Source organism: Bos javanicus, chromosome 24 (genome assembly GCF_032452875.1).
Source record: "Bos javanicus breed banteng chromosome 24, ARS-OSU_banteng_1.0, whole genome shotgun sequence".
Lineage (NCBI taxonomy): Eukaryota > Metazoa > Chordata > Mammalia > Artiodactyla > Bovidae > Bos > Bos javanicus.
Genome location: NC_083891.1, coordinates 23,114,355 through 23,135,398, shown reverse-complemented (window position 1 = coordinate 23,135,398; position 21,044 = coordinate 23,114,355). Strand labels below are relative to the sequence as shown.

At 37.0% G+C, this 21,044-nt stretch overlaps 1 protein-coding gene across 7 annotated transcripts in view; it reads right to left on the bottom strand.

Moving 5' to 3' along the window:
• NOL4 (nucleolar protein 4) overlaps positions 1–21,044 on the bottom strand; it is a 461,126-nt gene that overhangs the window by 250,682 nt on the left and 189,400 nt on the right. The window contains exon 1 of one of the 7 annotated variants that reach the window (XM_061399642.1): positions 2,354–2,467. The exons of the other annotated variants lie outside the window; for them this stretch is intronic. The gene's annotated coding sequence lies outside the window, so the exon portion shown is untranslated. Of the gene's footprint in view, positions 1–2,353; positions 2,468–21,044 lie in introns of those variants that run through there. 7 annotated transcript variants of the gene reach the window in all.

Here is a 21,044-nt window from a genome sequence, read left to right as displayed (position 1 = left end):
CCCAGTTCTCCAGCAGAAGTTTATACTGTGATCTTTTTCCTGTGTGATTGTTTCCTCTGGTTTCCCATGCAAAAGCTCAAATCACTTCCAGATCACCTAGAAACCCCGGAGCTTTCAGAAGTCCTTTATGTCCTGAAGAGTTTTATTCTTCAAATGGACTTCTGGACTCTCCAAATGACATTTCAAACCTCTGAGACCTGTTCAAGAATGGAGCTACTCGCTCTTCCCAAAACTCTTGAACCAAAGCATTTCAGGGAGTAATTAGGCTTTGAAGGGTGACCCATTCCCTCTCCAAGCAAGACCTTGACATATTAGGCACCCAAACCAAACCCGCCTCAGGGATGTGACAACTTACATCATCTGACTCCAGTTCAATCAGGCGGTATTCCTAAAAATAATGATCATGATAATAACCACCAACACCACCAAAGAAGACTTGAAATGTAAACTTCTAAGTGATATAACAATTTTTTGCTTCTTTTTTTCATTTTTCCTTTACACTGGTTAAGAATACCTCTCAAAAAAGTTTGGTTAAGGGAGTGACTGGACCAAATCCTTGACTTATGACCTTTCAATTATTAGTCAAATATATACTTATGTTATCTAAGTAAATGGTGCCCATTTTTTCTTAGTCACCCTTCTTTCACAGTTTTATTCTGCTCGTTTTGAGCTTCACATCAATAGTAGACCTGAATCTTCTCACTTTTTAGCATAAGGTCATTCATTGATTTCCTCACTTTTGCCCAAAGTCTATGAAGAGGGATAAATTACTCCATTTTGTTTTCTGCACGGATGGGGGTGAAGGATGGGGAAGCATAGAAAGAGAAGAGTTCCTTTTTCTCTTGGTGAGTCCTACCTTCAACTAATGATTGAAAGCACAGAAAAGACTGTTAGAATAATTTGCAATCATTTACTGAACGGGACTCCTGACTTTCTGCTTTGTCTCCATTTTCTTAAGAGCACCAGGCTTCTGCATGGTTACAAGTTGAATGCTATTAAGCCAAGTACGACCCTTATGGCTTTGTGTGTTTTCCCTGACATATGAAGAGAATAATTTTATGCCGCCTTTTAACATAATTGTTCCTTTAAATCTAAGACATGTCTCCTATTCTAGTATTAAGTTTAAGAGAAAAGGAGTATATGTCTCATCTCTGCTCTGCTTTTTCAAACAACCAAATCTCCTTTATTCTGATAAAGCAACACACATCAAATGCCAATTAGGTGTTTTATGATAATGGCTATATTTAGCACAGACTGTGATGGTAGTTGTAGTCTGCTATTACATTAGTAGCCTAAAATTTGGTCCAAAGAAAGCAAAACTCAGTTTCTAAATACACACTATACATGTATGGTCACAATCAAAACAACTGAAAACAGGATGAATGCAGCATGATACAATTTCCACCATGAATACTTTAAATACAAACACATATACTCTCAGGGCAATACACACTGATGACAGGCATACAGTTTATATATTAGTAATACATGTATAATCTATATATGCTTGAAAAAATAATTTTTGGATGTGGATTAAAGTATACTTTGAAGTAATTTTTTGAAAGACTAGACATCTTCACAATAGCTATCAAAATCAAACACTGCAAATCCACAAGCTTTCCCAGCACTTTAGCTAAAATATATGCAATCCTTAATAACTGCATAAAAATATACAAATATAAATCAAGGGGAAAAAATCTAAATAAATCCATATAGACATCCTCCCAGAACAAAATTCATTTGAGGTAAGCAGTGGAAAATCCTGAAAGATTTACACACTGCACATGCTTTATGCTGAGAAGTTGAAGCAGCAGCTCAAATAGAAGAGCTAAATAAATTAATCTTACCCAAGAATACCTCTTTATAATTTTATAACTACCTTAAAAGAACTTTACCAGTTGTATGCTTCTAAAAAGATATTCAAAAACATGTATGCACAATAGAAAAAGAACATTTACAATCCTAAAATGAATTATCATCACTTTGAGAGTTAAAGAAACACACCTGCTTCAACATAGATTTTTTTTCATGAGTTTCTCTTTCTATGAGATTTTAAATTTAAATGTACAAAAACCCAGGGTAAATAAAGTGCCCCAAACATATAATACATTTATTTTTGCCTATCTAATTTTGACATGCTCCCAGGCTTTCAGATGGATGTTTCAAAGTCTCTTAAATTTTTTCCTCAAGTTTCTGATGTGGTCAACCCTTTAAATACCACCAAAACTAGGAAAACATTGGCAGTCTCATCAGAGTCTCCTGTTGTCATTCTACTGCTGCATGGGACGGTCTTCAACAAGACTGAGACAAACCTCATTCATCAATATTCTACTCTGGAGGAGCTGAAACTTACTGTGAATTCTGCTCTTCAACTTAAATACCAGTGTCTGTGGCAGGCCAATTCTATCATGGCAGAGAGAGCATCCCTCAGGCGAGGTCCAACCTTTCTCTCCAAGTGCACCCAGGGATTAGTCTGACTTCCCCTAAATTCTCTCCTCTGCACAGTAAGAGCTAATCTTTCCTGTATGAAGCAGGAGATGGGGTTGCTATGACAACAGAGCACATTCTAGCAGTGGGACTACGGAGATGAGCCTTCAAAGATTCAGGGAAACCGGCACTCAGTTTTCCTCCAGGGCTATGGGCTCCTTCCTTTAGGATTTAATCCCCCAACAAGTTTGCTGACAGACTGGGTTGTTGATTATCTATGCATTTTGCTACGGGGAGATCACTGATTAAGAACATGCCTGGAAGATTACAGCATTCTTTAACAAAAGTGCCATTCTCGGTTATATTAAATTTCCAATTTTAAATGTTCTGTATAGCTCATTTAAAACACTACTCTCTTAAATTTAAATCATTCTCCTTCCTCTAAGTTTTTCTAAAATGATAATATGTTGAGAATGGCATTATCAAGTGGAAAGCTTTATCTTTCTTTTTGTTTGTTTGTATATCATCCGCATTGTATCAACTTGAAGGTTACACACACACACGCACGCGCGCGCACACACACACACAACCATTTTCTCTCTAGCATCCATGTCTGGAGCCTTGAGGTTTCAGGGTGGGGGAGGGGATATGCTAACATAAGCAAATCCTTGCAGCCACATTTTGCATACATATATTAGCCGGAGAATAATCACAATAAGTGTTAATCATTTCGAAAAATAATCATCAGTGGAATTTTAAGTTCTTTGCAACAGCAGAAGAAAGCTAGTCTCAGGTCATACTGTACGAGGGCAGAATTTCTATATTATTTTCAAACACAGCAGTTATATTTTTGGAACATAATTAACATATATATTATTATATATTTTAAATAGTTGTTAATGCCTTTGAGTTGCCCTAATTGTATCCTATTTTGCATATTCATTTTCCTCCAGAAACATCCCAGTGCATCCAAGCCTGTCCATTTCTTTTGTTGGCAAGAAAAGACACAGGACTGGAAAAGTTTCTCCCTCTCCAAGGTTGAGAGTACTAACGCCAGGAATGTGCATATCACCCGAGTCATCAAACTGTCCTTTGTACTCCTGGATTTCCCCATCATCCTCTCCACTCCTCAATCCTTTATGTCAGGAACAGCTTTGACTGAGCACCATCCTTCCCCCACATGAAGCGGGGACTACTCTGCTTTGTGACTGAAGCCATAGAATCGGCATCATCTACACCCACTGTTTCCAGTAAAGAGAGAAAACAGGTCCAATGGATATGGCTGTCACTTAGAGGGGAGGGCATCTATATATTAGACTAATCCAGTCTCCTATTAGCCTTCTAGGAAAATCATCAGGCTACCTTTTTTGGTCAGTTGGCTACTCATTCATTCATTCATTCATTGCACAAACATTTATTGAGCACCCACAATGGCCAGGTACTACAGGGATAGAATCCTCCCTGCAAAAGTCAGTTCATTTAGTAAAACATAAAGGTTCTATTTCCATACGTAGAGTGAAGATTTAAAAATGTGTGGAAGTTGTTTTTCTTTGTTATTTTTTCATTTTTAATTGGAAGATAATTGCTTTACAATGTTGTATTGGTTTTGGTTTCTGCCCTACAACAATGTGAATCAGCCATAAGCATATATACATATATATGTGTGTGTGTGTGTGTGTATCCTCTCCCTCATCAGGCTTATTTTTTGCTTGTCATTCAAATATGTATGAAATATTTTGTGTTATTAATGAGTACATCAGTATCGAAAATAATGCACATATTTACACTTAGTAATTCACATCTGGGAGAAGGCAATGGCAACCCACTCCAAATCGACAGGGCATTTGAAAATTCACTTTGATTTGTGTTTTTGATTTCTATCATAGTAATAAATAACATTTAAGTTTGTTGAATGTGTGCCTTGGGCTATATCTTCAGGATGCCCATGTACTCACCTTATACATATATGCAGAATATTTACTGACCCTCCCCACCCCAGGATCCTATTCCCAGAGCTTGTTCTGAAGATCCATTCTCATAATTCAAAAACTTATGACACCTGTTTTCATGATGCTCATTATTATCTAATTAGTAAAAGGCTTTTTTTTTTTTTTTCATTTTTCTCTCTTCTTCAGGGAAATTGGATAAATGCCAAGACATATAAACAACATATGGTTTACTTTCAAAATCAACCAACCAGAATTACTTATTTTTAAAGAATCTCTGAGCTCAAAAAATATGTTAAGGAAATAATTTCCTGCTCTAATAGCTAATGTTTACCATCTGCTATTCCTTTAAGACTAACTACCTAGAAATCAATCATGTTATATATTTTCCAGCTCCCCTGCCCCTGAAAAACAGTATTATTACTTTTTTTTTTAAGTTTTTAAAGTAGGTCACACGAAAGTGCCACAACTGAGACTTGAATTTTGCGTGTGAGTTATAACCAACACAGGTTATAGGAATGTCAACAATCACAACTGCTAGAAATTTGTTTATTTTTTCTCCACTGTATTATATTTTGAGCCCCTGCTTTTCAATATAACAATTAGTGTATCTGTTAGGTGTTCATCTGAGGGGAAGTGGAGATAGGAAGGGTAGGGAAGAGAACATTTTCCTGAAAACTTGTTTTGATGATGATCCTCAAAACAGTTCTGAGAAATGAGGATAAGACACTGGACCTCACAGCAAGGAGAGCAAAAGTGAAAGTGAAAGTCGCATCCGACTCTTTGCGACCCCATGGACTGTCCACGGAATTCTCTAGGCCAGAATACTGGAGTGCGTAGCCTTTCCTTTCTCCAGGGGGTCTTCCCAACCCAGGAGTCAAACCCAGGTCACCCGCATTGCAGGCAGATTCTTTACCAGCTGAGCCACATGGGAAGCCCAAGAATCCTGGAGTGGGTAGCCTATCCCTTCTCCAGCAGATCTTCCTAACCCAGGAATTGAACCAGGGTCTCCTGCATTGCAGGCGGATTCTTTACCAACTGAGCTATCAGTGAAGCCCAAGGAAAGCAAAGCTATTGGAGGTGATGGAATTCCAGTTGACTTATTTCAAATCCTGAAAGATGATGCTGTGAAAGTCCTGCACTCAATATGCCAGCAAATTTGGAAAATTCAGCAGGGCCACAGGACTGGAAAAGGTCAGTTTTCATTCCAATCCCAAAGAAAGGCAATGCCAAAGAATGCTCAAACTACCACACAGTTGCACTCATCTCACACGCTAGTAAATTAATGTTCAAAATTCTCCGAGCCTGGCTTCAGCAATATGTGAACCGGGAACTTCCAGATATTCAAGCTGGTTTTAGAAAAGGCAGAGGAACCAGAGATCAAATTGTCAACATCTGCTGGATCATAGAAAAAGCGAGAGAGTTTCAGAAAAACATCTATTTCTGCTTTACTGACTATGCCAAAGCCTTTGATTGTGTGGATCACAATAAACTGTGGGAAATTCTACAAGAGATGGGAATACCAGACCACCTGATCTGCCTCTTGAGAAACCTATATGCAGGTCAGGAAGCAACAGTTAGAACTGGACGTGGAACAACAGACTGGTTCCAAATAAGAAAAGGAGTACATCAAGGTTGTATATTGTCACCCTGCTTACTTAACTTATATGCAGAGTACATCATGAGAAACGCTAGGCTGGAAGAAGCATAAGCGGGAATCAAGATTGCCGGGAGAAATATCAATAACCTCAGATATCCAGATAACACCACCCTTATGGCAGAAAGTGAAGAGAAACTAAAAAGCCTCTTGATGAAAGTGAAAGAGGAGAGTCAAAAAGTTGGCCTAAAGCTCAACATTCAGAAAACTAAGATCATGGAATCTGGTCCCATCATTTCATGGGAAATAGATGGGGAAACAGTGGAAACAGTGTCAGACTTTATTTTTTTGGGCTCTAAAATCACTGCAGATGGTGACTGCAGCCATGAAATTAAAAGACGCTTACTCCTTGGAAGGAAAGTTATGACCAATCTAGGCAGCATATTGAAAAGCAGAAACATTACTTTGCCAACAAAGGTCCGTCTGATCAAGGCTATGGTTTTTCCAGTGGTCATGTATGGATGTGAGAGTTGGACAGTGAAGAAAGCTGAGTGCTGAAGAATGGATGCTTTTTAACTGTGGTGTTGGAGAAGACCCTCCAGAGTCCCTTGGACTGCAAGGAGATCCAACCAGTCCATTCTAAAGGAGATCAGTCATGAATGTTCATTGGAAGGACTGATGCTAAAGCTGAAACTCCAATACTTTGGCCACCTCATGTGAAGAGCTGACTCATTGGAAAAGACCCTGATGCTGGGAGGGATTGGGGGCAGGAGGAGAAGGGGACGACAGAGGATGAGATGGCTGAATGGCATCACCGATTCAATGGACATGAGTTTGACTAAACTCCGGTAGTTGGTAATGGACAGGGAGGCCTGGTGTGCTGTGATTCATGGGGTTGCAAAGAGTTGGACATCACTGAGTGACTGATCTGAACTGAACCTATTGGCATCTCTTAAAGGTTAGACCCTATGAGTAGAAGAAGAAAAGATGCAGAAGGAAGCTTATTATAAGAACTGAAAGCCAGCATCCCATCAGTTCAAAACTTGATTTGATCAGATAATTTGGGCCTCCTTATCTGCATACAAATTGATAAGGGAAACTCATTCTAAGTCAGATAACATTGCCCAGACCCTCTACTATTTTTCATACTCAATATCTGAAATTTAAATTTTTTTTTTTTTTTATGAATTTTTTTTAAATTTTATTTTATTTTTAAACTTTACATAATTGTATTAGTTTTGCCAAACATCAAAATGAATCCACCACAGGTATACATGTGTTCCCCATCCTGAACCCTCCTCCCTCCTCCCTCCCCATACCATCCCTCTGGGTCGTCCCAGTGCACTAGCCCCAAGCATCCAGTATCGTGCATCGAACCTGGACTGGCAACTCGTTTCTTACATGATATTTTACATGTTACAATGTCATTCTCCCAAATCTTCCCACCCTCTCCCTCTCCCACAGAGTCCATAAATACAGTATTCTAACGCATATATATGGAATTTAGAAAGATGGTAACAATAACCCTGTGTACGAGACAGCAAAAGAGACACTGATGTATAGAACAGTCTTATGAAATTTAAATTTTTAAACATGAAAAGGAATACCAATAAATAGGATCAAGAAGCAAAAAGCAGATCTCAGAAAAACAGGCAGTAGAAAGATATACCAATAACCTAGTTGTTATCTTGAAATAACTGTGATTATTATATTTAAGGAAATTAGTGAAAAGAGGTGGGAATTTCACCACAGTGAGAATTTCTGTAATGAAATCAAAGAGAGATTCAATAATTTTAAACATGAGATGTTTAACATTTAGTATTTATGATAGGCTTTAGAGTTGATAGTAGTTGGAGAGAAAAGTATAGAGGATTAGTGAATTGGAATACAGATGCAGGAGATGCAAGTTTGATCCCTGGGTGGGGAAGGAAATGGCAACCCAGTGTTGCTGCCTGGGAAATCCTATGGACAGAGGAGCCTGCTGGATTATAGCCCATGGGATTGCAAAGAGTCGGACATGATTTAGTGACTAAACAACAACCACCGAGAATATCTAGGTTGAAACGTTGAGCTGAGTGCATAACAAGTAGAGCAAAGAGAATTAGGGACATACAGGAAACAGGATGACATAGGAAAATGATATCTTTAATGTGCTGGTAGTGTTTAACGAGTTCTCCAAAAAAGCACAGCATATTTTATATTTTAAATTTCACTGATATAAAAATGTGTAACATACATTTATAAATTATAATAAAATATACATTTTATTCATATGATGAAATATACATTATTTTCTACCATAAATTCCATATAGCAAAGTGATTCTCTGAGAATACTTGGCTTTCCATGTATATCAGAATGAAATTCAAATCTCTCATCATGGCAAAGCAAGTGTCAGAAATCACCTAGTTGTCCATCAATACAGGAATGGATGAAAAAGATGTGGTACATATATGAAATAGAATATTACTATATATTCTATAAATATATAAAAGCTATAAAGCTATACAAAGGAATGAATTGTTTTGTTTTGTTTTGTAGAAACATAGATGGACCTAGAGAGTGTCATACAGAATGAAGTGAATAAGAAAAACGACTTATCATATATTAACACATATGTGTGGAATATTAAAGATAGTACCAGTCAGTGTACTCAATCATGTCTGACTCTTTTGCAACCCCATGGACTGTAGCCCGTCAGGCTTCTTTGTCCGTGGGATTTCCTAGGCAAGAATACTGGAGTGGGTTGCCATTTCCTCCTCCAGTGGGTCTTCCCGACCCAAGGATTGAACCTGTGTCTCCTGCACTGCAGGTGAATTCTTTACTGCTGAGCCACCAGAGAGGCCAATTTGCAGAGCAGAAAAATAAGAGACACAGATGCAGAGAACAAATGCATGGATATGGGGCAGCAGTGGGGGGAGGAATTGGGAGACTGGAATTGACATATATACACTATTGATACTAGGCTTCCCTGGAGGCTCAGAGGTAAGAATTCACCTGCAGTGCAGGAGATGCAGGTTCGATCCTTGGGTCAGGAAGATCCCCTGCCTAGGAAATTCCGTGGACAAATAAACCTGGTGGGCTACAGTCCACGGGGTCATAAAAGAGTGGGACACTACTGAGTACACTGACCAGTACACTATTGATACTACATGTTAAATAGATAACTGGTGAGAATGCGCTGTACAGGACAGAGAAGCCCACTTAATGCACTGTGGTGACCTGAATGGGAGGGAGTTCCAAAAGGGAGGGGTATATATCACTGATTCATATTGCTATACAGTAGAAACTAATACAACACTGCAAAGCAACTCTACTCCAATATAAAATGATTAAAAAAGAAATCATTTGTTTATTTTTGCTTTTATTTCTAATATTCTGGGAGGTGGGTCATAGAGGATCCTGCTGTGATTTATGTCAGAGAGTGTTTTGCCTATGTTCTCCTCTAGCTCTAACACTGTTGGTGGGAATGCAAACTACTACAGCCACTATGGAGAACAGTGTGGAGATTCCTTAAAAAACTGGAAATAGAACTGCCTTATGACCCAGCAATCCCACTGCTGGGCATACACACCGAGGAAACCAGAAGGGAAAGAGACATGTGTACCCCAGTGTTCATCGCAGCACTGTTTATAATAGCCAGGACATGGAAGCAACCTAGATGCCCATCAGCAGATGAATGGATAAAGAAAGCTGTGGTACATATACACAATGGAGTATTACTCAGCCATTAAAAAGAATACATTTGAATCAGTTCTAATGAGGTGGATGAAACTGGAGCCTATTATACAGAGTGAAGTAAGCCAGAAAGAAAAACAGCAATACAGTATACCAACGCATATATATGGAATTTAGAAAGATGGTAATGATAACCCTGTATGTGAGACACCAAAAGAGACACAGATGTATAGAACAGTCTCTTGGACTCTGTGGGAGAGGGAGGGGGGGGATGATTTGGGAGAATGGCATTGAAACATGTATAATATCATATAAGAAATGAATCGCCAGTCCAGGTTCGATGCAGGATACAGGATGCTTGGGGCTGGTGCCCTGGGATGACCCAGAGGGATGGTATGGGGAGGGAGATGGGAGGGGGGTTCCGGATTGGGAACACGTGTACACCCGTGGCAGATTCATGTTGATGTATGGCAGAACCAATACAATATTGTAAAGTAATTAGCCTCCCATTAAAATAAATTAATTAAAAATAAATACATAAATAAAAAACTTAAAAAAGAAATCAATTAGTATTTTAACAACATACATGTATAGACACCTAGTGTGTATATGTATGTTTGTGTGTATGTATATAAATATAAATATATACACACATATATATATGCCAGAGGCTTGATATAATTTAACCCTCACAGCAACTTTCTGAGAGCAATTCTAATTTTATAAAATACCCCTGGATCAAAGGTCTGCCTTCCTCTTCTGCCTTCTTTCTCATCATTTAACAAGAGGCTGGACTTTAATCTTTTTTTAAGGAACTGGAAGTTCTTGAAACGCATGACACTCTTCTCTGACACCATGCCTTGTATATGTCTCATGCTCTCTCTCTCTGCCTGGTGTATGTTTTGCTGGAAAATTCTGACTTTTCCTTTAAGGTTTACTTCATCATGATCTTGTTTTTGGAAGCCTTTCCCAAGTACTACCAGATTTCCAGATGTCCAGCTTCAGTGTTTCCACCATACCCTGTTCATATTGACAGCACTGTCTCCTGCTATTGTTGTTGTTGTTCAGTTGCTCAATTGTGTCTGACTGTGCGATCCCATGGACTGCAGCATGGCAGGTTTCCCCCGTCTTTCACTATCTCCTGGAAATTGCTCAAATTCATGTCCATTTGAATCGGTGATGCCATCCAACTACCTTATCCTCTGTCATCCCCTTCTCCTCCTACCTTCAATCTTTTCCAGCATCAGGGTCTTTTCCAGTGAGTCAGCTCTTCGCATCAAGTGGCCAAAGTATTGAAGGTTCAGCTTCAGCATCAGTCCTCTCAATGAATATTCAGGGTTGATTTCCCTTAAGATTGACTGATTTGATCTCCTTGCAGTCCAAGGGACTTTCAAGAGTCTTCTCCAGCACCACAGTTTGAAAGCATCAATTTTTTGGTACTCAGCCTCTTTCTGGTACAACACTCACATCTATACATGACTACTGAGATTGTTATTCCTCAAAAATAGTCCCAGGTGACTTGGGAATCCTATTGGCACAAAATTTTCCCCTTGTGAAATGCCCTCCCCTAATCTGGAAATGCCTGGGACTCACTTTAACCAGTAGAATGTAGAGGAAGTGACCCTGTGGAAGTTCAGGACCTACCTCTTAAGGAGGTCCAACAGTTTCTATTTTTGTTCTTTGTGAACCTCTGGACCATCAAGTAAGAAGTCTTGAAAGTGAAAAAGTGAAAGTGTTAGTTACTCAGTTGTGTCTGACTCTTTGTGACCCCATGGGCTGTAGACTGACAGGCTCCTTTTCCATGGGATTTCCCAGGCAAGAATACTGGAGTGGGTTGCCATTCCCTTCTCCAGGGGATCTTCCTGACCCGGGATCAAATCCTGGTCTCCTGCATTGCAGGCAGATCCTTTACCATCTGAGCCCCAGGGAAGCCCTAAGAAGTCTTACTACCTGTCAGAAACACCATGTAGAGAAACCAGGGGCAGAACTACATGGAGGCCACAAAGAGAGGAAGAGGTCCTGATAAGAAATAAAACAAGGCCATTTGTCCTAGCCACCCGATGTCCCAGAACAAATGAACCTCCAGTCTTTCCCCACCAAGGCATCAAGCATATGACTGAGCCACTACTCTCAGACATGACAGTCCCAGGAGATATCACAAAAAAGCACAAATACTACCAGAAATCTATCAACCCACAGAATCATGAGATCATAACATGGTATGGCTTTAAACAGTCATGCTTTGAGGTGGGTATCTTTATAGATAACCAGAGTATCATGTCTCCCAGTCTCTGAGCAGCTTGACAGTAGAATCTATACTATGACTACCCTTGTACTTACAATCACTGAAACACTACTTTTAGACAGAATTCTTTTCAATACATGCTTGCTAAGTCGAATTAATAAATTCAGTTCTCCTCAATATGAATATGCAAAACACTCCACACAACTGTTTTTAAATTTCCATTTTGAACCACTTTTTAGTATTGCTTTATATATTATAGTTGGGAACTTAAATTAGTTCTGCATCATATGTATTAAACTTTTTATGTTCCCATCCCACCAGTTAACTTACCCCTAACTACTTTATTTTTCCTTTGCATTTATCTCTCATCAAAAGATTGTAAGTTACTAATTTACAGTGTTTGTTATCAGTCTCCCCCATGCCACCCACTTTCTCTCATTAAAATAGACGTGTAAGGACAACAGAGGGAGGGTTTTCCCTCTGCGTGGCTTACTGATTTATCCCAAGTACCCAGAGCAGTGCCTACTATCAGTAGACACACAGTATTTATTGGTTGAAGTAATTCATCATTTTAAGAGAAAATGAACATATTTTTGAGCCATGTTGTAGAGAAAGCCAGGACTTAGAAAATATGTATATTTGGTTATCTATGGAGGAGGACTTCATGACCTGAGGTAAGAAATGTTACTTCTCTGTGTTTTGGCAATTACTGCAGAAGGAAAATCTTGGTGGAAAGAGATAAATGTATATGGAACACTCTGACCTCCTCAGAATAAAGGTGCTATGTATCTGCAGAAGACATCACATTCTATCTTGTTGTGTGATTTATTTTGAGTTGTAAAGTTATTTCTAGACATTCAGTATTTTTCTTTCTTCTGAAAACAGAACTTCAAATTAACTCTGAGTAATATACAAGGCTAACATGCTCCAAGTGACCCGAGTTTCACACAGAAAGAAATTCTAAGATGTCCTATAAAATGAAAACAGCTTTATGTTGTTATATAGCAACCGCTGAGATATATAATAAGTTATAAAATGTCAGAGAATGCAATTAAGGACTAAGAATACATGCTTGTATTTAGCAGAATCATTAGTTCATAACAGATATCTGGAAAATGTCTGCTGAATTAATGTTGTATGAATAAACACTAAACTTACATATAATAATTTTAATAATAGCATTTGTTATTAAGATAATAAGCATTATCTTAATGTTGTTCTTTAAGACATAGTGAATTAAATAAATTCAGTGAGGTATTATTACCAATATTCCAATCCTATAGCCCTAGATTTATGGGAAGAGAACTATTTGTCTCTCATACTGTTCATTATAGTAGTTCCAAGTGGAGAATTCCATGTGCACAAGATAACCTTATGGGATGGTGGTCAGATAATTTAAATGTTCCAACAGGACAACTGACCAGTAGTCTGAACTAAACACATTCGTTCAAGACACATATCTAGCACTGCTAGAGTTACATGTCTGGGTTGAGTATAAAGTTGGCTTAGGGAAGATACATTTTTTTCTTGTTTGTTTTCAGCAGCTCTACCTTAGTGGAGTAATAACTCACAAGAACCATGCATAAATGAAGGAAAAGAAAGCATAGCCAGTTGATTGTAACATCTACTGTTTATATTATTTATATATCATGTAATATTTTTAGCCATCAATATTATACATTCATTAAGGTAAAGAGACCACATCTTCAATACCTGTTGTATCCTGTGTGCTTAGTCACTCAGTTATGTTCAACTCTTTGCAACCTCATGGACTGCAGCATACCAGGCTCCTCTGTCCAGGGGGATTCTCCAGGCAAGAATACTAGAGTGGGTTGCCATGCCCTCCTCCAGGAGATCTTCCCAACCTAGGGCTCAAACCCTGGTCTCCTGCATTGTAGGGAGATTCTCAGATAACCAACTGAGCCACCAAGGAAGCTCCTGTTGTATCCTACAACATTTAAAAAGAGTGAACAGGACTTCCCTGGTGGTACAGTGGATAGGAATCCACCAACCACTGCAGGAGACACGGTTTTGATCCCTGGTCTGGGAAGACCACCATGCCATGAGGCAACTAAGCCTCTGTGCCATAACTACTGAGCCCAGGATCTAGAGCTCATGAGCAACAACTGCTGAGCCCATAAGCTGCAAATACATAAATCTGCATGCCTAGAGCCTGTACTCCGCAACAAGAGAAACCACCACTCAATGAGAAGACTGCACACCACGATGAACAGTAGCCTTCACTCTTTTTTTTAGAGAAAAATCTGCACAAAGCAACAAAGGCCCAGTATAGCTACAAATGAATAAAGAGTGAAGAATTAGTTAATAGTTACATTGTATATCATTGTTTAACATATCTTCATTACATATGAACTAACTCTTGCCATTAATTACTGAAGTAAGTAACTGTGTATTATTTAGAATAATACATGCTAGAAAAGACATAAAGTGTATCATGATGGGTAAAAAGTACAGCAGGGACGTAGAAAAAAAGTGAAATAAGGACAAGACTGGATGATGTAATAAAACGGGCAAAAGAAGGAAATGAAGATAAGAAATGGCAAATGAATATCAAAACCTGGAATATTAATGAGTAACCCAAAGATTCATTTGAAGGAACAAAAGAAGAAAAAGATCTGTGTACATCTCAGAGAGGATAGAGAGTGAAAAAATACCAAATACTCAAGAGAAGTACAGAAACACAGCACTGGGTGATGGACCCTAAGTCTCAGTTACGAGTCTCACCTGAAGGGCATGGCAGACATATCAGAACCTCAACAAGCCTGAATCATTCCTAAAGAAGCTTCTGCTAGAATACTATAAACTAGCTAAAAATATAAGGCACAATCCTCTCCTTATAAATATGTAACTGCTATTTCCATTCCATTTTCCGAAGTGTTCGAAATTTCTAGAGACAATTTTGGTCTACTTTGTGGTAGAATATACCAAAGAAGAGGTCACCCGATCATCTGATTTTTAAAAAAATAGTATTAATGTATTCAATTTCACTCAAACAGCCATTTCAAACACACACACACACACACACACACACACATATTTACATGCCAAAATTAAAATAGGCAAACAGATGGAAAATGTCAATATTATATCATAGAAAGAAGTCATTTGGACTTTGACACTAGCAAGTAGAAAGCAATAGTGCATATTCACAAAAGAAATTAACTATATCCAGAAATAGATTGAAACCTTTTCTCGTGCACTTATAGTGTATGATTGGACAGAAATCATCTCAAGTCTGAGCGTTCATAGCTTTTAAGAGGGCACAAAAGAGAGCTAATCTTTCTGTCTACATTTCACCCAAAGGAAATAATGTCCATAAACATGCTGTATAAATCATTGCATGCAACAAAAATATAAACAAACACCATTGCTTCCAGATATTATGTAGTGCTTTATTATTATATGATGATTGTTAATAAATTTGTAAATTAGTCATTTCATTAATACATCACTGAATCTTATACTAAAGCTCAAGTATTTTCTCTCAAGTTGAGATCTTCCTACTTAAAAACATACATTCTAAAATTCTATAAAAGAGCTTTTATTATGGTTAAACTAATGTACAGGAAAAATTAATTCTATTTATGTAGTTGGAAAGTGAGGTTTTTTTCTTACTTTCACATTGACTGCCATAATTGAATTGTTCTTATGTTTAGAAAGAATCAGCAATTATAAAGTTAAGTACAACCTACACAATACAATCAGCATACTGATCTATGAAGCACAAAACGTATTTCCTCTTTTATTGGTGCAGGACGAGCATTACTGAAGGATCAAATAAGTCCAAGGAAAGTGAAAGAGAGACCACTGGGCTAAACAGTCTATCCTTACTCAACTTCTCTTATTTGTTGAAATTTTAACAATGAAGGTCAAAGAATAAAGAAAAATTAAGGCTACAACACAGAATTATCATCAACACCTCATCCATATAATATTGTGCTTGTACACAACAGAGGGTATTATATCGACTATATACAGCCTCAAGGCACACGACCTTTTCCTCCCTCCAATATACTATGTTATCTTAAAAGCCTTGTACTTTATAATTGCCATTCAGAAGTTCATCTGAAATGGGGTCAGTGGAAATAGAGAGTCTGACATCTAATCATTTATAAAAAGACACTGTTGTTGAGGATCCCATGCTAATGAATTTTTTATCCTAATAATACACTTCAAATTATGAAATATCTAATTCATGCTCTTAATCATTATTGTTATGAAAATTACACTCTGAAATTTTAAAATGTGAAACATATCTGTAGTATTACTAATAGTAGTAAATATAATATGAATTATATTTCACTTTGTGAAATTGGGACATACAATTCATTCGTATTATTAATTGTGATATGAATCAATTGTTACATAAATTTATATAGTTTGTCATCATGCATCACTGATTTCACCAAAATTGAAAAAACTGATTCAAGTCTTACAAATGTTCTAAGTATATTTCAGAGTGTCTGCCTAAAGCATCTTATGTTACACATGATCATTGTTACACATAAAAATTTGCTGTCATGAATTTTATTCCACATGGTTTTTAGCATATACGTAACTTATAAGTGTCTTGTTTATATGACAAAAATGTTTTGAATACACAGTAGTTACTTATGCATTAGACAATACAGTCTATGTAGACAGTTCTTTGGTTTTATTAAGTCAACTCAATAAAACAGACAACTAGTAACAAAACTTGAACAAGGTATTCAAATAGGTATATTACTGAATTTCTTAGAAGAGAAAGGGGTACAATCTCATTAGAAGTTAGCACTGAAATCTAGCTTAATGAAGTTTTAATAGGAGTTAGAAAGTTTTTATTTTCATTACTCTCTGAGGTAGGTCAAAAAGGATCTTGTTGTGATGTATGTCAAAGACTGTTCTGCCTAAGTTTTCCTCTAAGGGTTTTTTTTTTTTTTTTGGTCTGGCCTTACATCTAGGTGTTTAATCCATTTTGAGTTGTTGTGTGTGATATTAGGAAGTGTTCTAATTTCATTCTTTTACATGTAGCTGCCCAGTTTGTCCAGCAGTACTTACTGATGAGTCTGTCTTTTCTCCAATGTATATTCTTGCCTCCTTTTTCAAAGAAAAGGTGCTCATACCTTTTGAGGTGTGTGACTTTATCATGTTCCATTAATCTATACCGTCTTGATTACTGTAGTTTTGTCTTACAGTCTGAAGTCAAGGAGCCTCATTTCTCCAGCTCTGTTTTTCTTTCTCAAGATTGCTTTGGCTTTTCAGGGTCTTTTGTGTTTCCATATAAATTGTAAAGCGTTTGGTTCTAGTTCTGTGAAAAATGCCGTTGGTAATTTGATAGGTATTGCAATGAATCTGTAGATTGCTTTGGGTGGTACAGTCATTTTTGCAATATTGACTCTTCTCCAAACCAACAACATGTTATATCTCTCCATCTGTTTGTGTCATGTTTGATTTCTTTCATCAGGGTCTTACAGTTTTCTGTCTCTTCAGGTCTTTTGTCTCTCTAGGTAGGTTTAATCCTAGGTATTTTATTCTTTTTGTTGCAGTGGTGAATGGGATAGTTTCCTTAATTTCTCTTTCTAATCTTTCATTGTTGTTAGTGTATAGGGATGCAAGAGATTTCTGTTATACAGAGTGAAGTCAGAAAAACAAATATTGCATATTAATGCATATATATGGAATTTAGAAAAAAGATACAGATAAATCTATATGCAGGGCAGGAATAGAGACTCAGATGTAATGGTCATGTAGACACAGGGTAAGAAGGGAGTGTGTGATGAACTGGGAGAGAAGTGTTGACATATATACCTACCATGTATAAAACAGGTAGCTATTGGGAGCCTGCTGTAAAGCACAAGGAGCTTAGCTGGGTGATCTGTGATGACCCAGAGGGGTGGGATGGGTGGAATGGGGAGGAGGCTCAACAGGGAGGGCATATTACGTACACATACGGCTGTTTCACTTTATTGTACAGCAGAAACTAATACAACACTGTAAAGCAATTATACTCCAATAATAAAATTAAAAAACAAAAACAAAAAACTGCCTTCTAGCACATTTTCAGTTAGATGTATTCTCCCTACATGCCCATTGAAATTAAAATGATACAACAATATATTCTAAAATCCAGAGATCCAAAAAGCTGAATATTAGACATGCTAAAAGTTTCATCAAAAGAAATTAGTTTCCTCTCTTTAAAAAAAAGGCTAAAATGCATGACTTTTATCATCTGTAATACTAGCAAAGCTTTCAGCATGCAAATGAGTTCCCCTTCAAAAAGTATTCTATGATGTATTGCTACACCATTATACTATGAAATGTACTGAAATTATAATGATTCTTTTACTCTTTAATTTGAAGGCTCATGCACATCTATATATTCTCTCATATATATTACAATAACTATTTTAAAGTTTTGAATAATCTATTCGCTACATAATCTGATGATAGGTGATAGAGGCTAAGGACTTTTGATAGGAGATTATAAAATGAACTAAGAAATTAATATTTAGTAATTGTCAAGCACTTGATTCTTGGATTTAATGGAGGACTTTGCTTGTATGAGGAAATTTCCATTTTTGCCACTAAATTACATATAACACTTTCAGAGATTTAAAATATATATATAGATCTTCAAAACACAAGTCTCAAGAGTTTGACTTAGGAATTATTAATCTCTAAAACATATAAGCAAACTTTCAGGATGAACTTATCTCAACCATCTATTCTAACAAAAATAAGAATTTTGAAATTGGCTTTGGGGTATTTACGCAGAGATTCAAAGTATATGCTTACATAAATTTTTTAAATAATAGCTATCAATAATTAATCTAAAAAAGATGGCAAATTTGGGACATGAATTTTTATTTACTTCAAACTAAAATTTCTTTAGTCTAGATATTCATTCAGTCTTGAGAATGATCAAAATAACTCCCAAGAGATTTTTATTATTTCATTACACTAAAATGCAAAGTTGTTCATTACTATTCTTAAACATGAACCATTATTCATTTTTCAATTTCTGCTTTTCCCCCAATTATTTCAGTCTTTACACCTGAGTAGAATATAGTTATAGGCATCGTTATGAATTTAAATATACTTAATTTTGTTTAAAGTGAAAAATTATTTTGGAACACTGTTATTAAGCATTAAATTATTTACACGGAATTTGAATGTCCAAACTTGCTTACATTGGAGGCTCTAAAATACATAAAAGCAGCATGTAGTTTTCAGTAGAGAGCTGATATGTCAAATCAGTACTAAAATATTCCAAAGCTGTCTACTATGCAAAATATTTCAATTATTTATATTTGAAAAGTATTTTAACATTTACAAAGCAGTTTTTTGGCAGATGGAGTACAAATATATGTTCCTTTTCCTAGGATAACACTTAACTTTTGTTCAAGAAAATCATGTTTGCTTGTTTTATTCTAACTATAACAATAATTCCCAAACTCTAGCACAATTAATATAACAGAATAATATAAAGGGGACAAGGTGTCACTGTAAAGCAAAGAAACCTTTTCATCTTTAGACTGTCACAGTGTAAAGACTCAGGCTAGCAATATGAATTCATAGCCAAGTTAGAAAAACACAGCTAGTAATATACAAACACATTTTAAAATAGCTCCTATGTGTCAGGCATTATTCTATATATATAGCATGAACAAAACAGGAAAAAAAAAAAAAACCCTCTTTTATCCCCTTATTTACATTTCAATGAGGGAAGAGAAAAAATAAAAAACAGAAGTAAAATATATAGATAGTTGAAGACAATAGTGTTATCGGGCAAAATAAAGTGGAGGAGGTATATATAGTTGGCAATTTAAATAAACTTTGTTTAAGACCTCACTGGAAAGATTTGAGCAATCTCAAAGGAAACACTGGAGCAAGCAATGCAGATATAAGAATTAACAACAATTAACAGGCAAAATTTTCTGGAACTCTCTTGCTTTTTTGATGACCCAGCGGATGTTGGCAATTTGGTCTCTGGTTCCTCTGCCTTTTCTAAAACCAGCTTGAACATATGGAAGTTCACAGTTCACGTATTGCTGAAGCCTGGCTTGGAGAATTTTAAGCATCAAAAAAACAAGAAAGTTCCAGAAAAACATCTATTTCTGCTTTATGAACTATGCCAAAGCCTTTGACTGTGTGGATCACAATAACCTGTGGAAAATTCTGAAAGATGGGAATACCAGACCACCTGACCTGCCTCTTGAAACCTGTATGCAGGTCAGGAAGCAACAGTTAGAACTGGACATGGAACAACAGACTGGTTCCAAATAGGAAAAGGAGTACGTTAAGGCTGTACATTGTCACCCTGCTTATTTAACTTATATGTAGAGTACATCATGAGAAACGCTGGACTGGAAGAAACACAAGCTGGAATCAAGATTGCCAGGAGAAATATCAATAACCTCAAATATGCAGATGACACCACCCTTATGGCAGAAAGTGAAGAAGAACTAAAGGGCCTCTTGGTGAAAGTGAAAGAGGAAAGTGAAAAAGCTGGCTTAAAGCTCAACATTCAGAAAACTAAGATCATGGCATCTGGTCCCATCACTTCATGGGAAATAGATGGGGAAACAGTGGAAACAGTGGCTGACTTTATTTTTCTGGGCTCCAAAATCACTGCAGACGGTGATTAAATTAAATTTGAAATTTAATTTCATGAAATTAAAAGATGCTTACTCCTTGGAAGGAAAGTTATAACCAACCTACACAGCATATTAAAAAGCAGAGACATTACTTTGTCAACAAAGGTCCGTCTAGTCAAGGCTATGGTTTTTCTAGTGGTCATATATGGATGTGAGAGTTGAAATATAAAGAAAACTGAGCTCTGAAAAATTGATGCTTTTGAACTGTGGTGTTGGAGAAGACTCTTGAGAGTCCCTTGGACTGCAAGGAGATCCAACCAGTCCATCCTAAAGGAGATTAATCCTGGGTGTTCACTGGAGGGACTGATGTTGAAGCTGAAACTCCAATATTTTGACCACCTGATGCAAAGCGCTGACTCATTTGAAAAGACCCTGATGACAGGATAGATTGAGGGCAGGAGGAGAAGGGGATGACAGAGGATGAGATGGTTGGATGGCATCACCGACTCAATGGACATGGATTTGGGTGGACTCCGGAAGTTGGTGATGGACAG